This window comes from Penaeus monodon, chromosome 30 (assembly GCF_015228065.2).
Source record: "Penaeus monodon isolate SGIC_2016 chromosome 30, NSTDA_Pmon_1, whole genome shotgun sequence".
In the NCBI taxonomy this organism is placed as follows: Eukaryota; Metazoa; Arthropoda; class Malacostraca; order Decapoda; family Penaeidae; genus Penaeus; species Penaeus monodon.
Window position 1 is genome coordinate 29,487,552 of NC_051415.1, and position 1,090 is coordinate 29,488,641.

A 1,090-nucleotide genomic window follows, 5' to 3' on the forward strand; every position below is an offset into this window, starting at 1 on the left:
TTTTTTTAAGGATGTGCGTATCTAAAGTGCTTTATAGCCCGTCGACCTGAACATTATTGTCGGTATGTGAGCTCGGTAATTGACAGGTGGTTCGATCCTACCCGAAATGAATGACAGGCTGTGTATGGGTCTGTAAATATGGCTATTAGTCATTGTAAATACCAGATACTCAGCAGTCAGCTCGTAAACTTTCCTGACAGTGCACTTTAGAGTTCGATAGACCTACAAGGGTTTAAAGAAGGCATCCAAACTGAAGATTTTAAATCGCTTAGGTTACAGACCCAGAGCCACTCCCATAGTCTCAAAAAGGAAGGTAAAGAAGTACATACCTTGTATTGCATATCCACGGTACTAGTTATCTAGAAAAAAAACCCTACTCGGCGTACACACCAGCCTTGTGCACGCAGCACCTCCGCGCACACTACAGGTAGATGTAGAGACGTGAATAAATAACACGCGTCCTAGCTACACCTCCAACGCTTCTCCGTGCGGACGAGGACTTGGGGTTAGATGCTCTGGGTGGGGTTAGAAGGAGGGGGTTGGGGGAGGTTGGGGAGGGCTGAGAAGGAGGGGGTTGGGGGAGGGGTTGGGGAAAGTTTAGAAAGAGGGGATTGGGGCGAGGTTGGGGTGTGAGGGGCGATGTGGTGGGGAGATATAGGGAAGGGGAAGGATTTTAGTCTGGGTAAAAGGGGAGACGGGTTGTGGAATTGGGGATGAGGGGTGAAGGGGGAGAAGGTGAGTTTAAGGAAATAAGAAAGGAGGGGAAATGAAGGAAAGAGACGGGGAGGTGGAGGGAAAGGGGGGAAGGGAGGAAAAAGTGTGTGTGTGTGTGGGGGGGGGAGAGACGGTGAAAGGATGAGCGAAGGAGGGAAGACTATGATGGTAGAAGAATAGAGAGGCGGGGTAAGGGAAAGGGAAAAGTAAGTCCAGGATAGTTTTATACTCGAGACTTCAGCTCTCGCCGCTCGTTACCTCCAGACGCCGAGATGTGTAAATATGATCGCATCGTCCGGCCAACCCTCTTATTAGCTTCTTTATTCTGTCCTGTCGCGGCCTCTCCGCCTCCTCTTAACAACCTCTTTGCCCTCGG

General features: G+C 49.9%; 1 long non-coding RNA gene across 2 annotated transcripts in view; it reads left to right on the forward strand.

Moving 5' to 3' along the window:
* LOC119592687 overlaps nt 1-1,090 on the forward strand; it is a 60,511-nt gene that overhangs the window by 15,450 nt on the left and 43,971 nt on the right. The gene's annotated exons all lie outside the window — the stretch shown is intronic.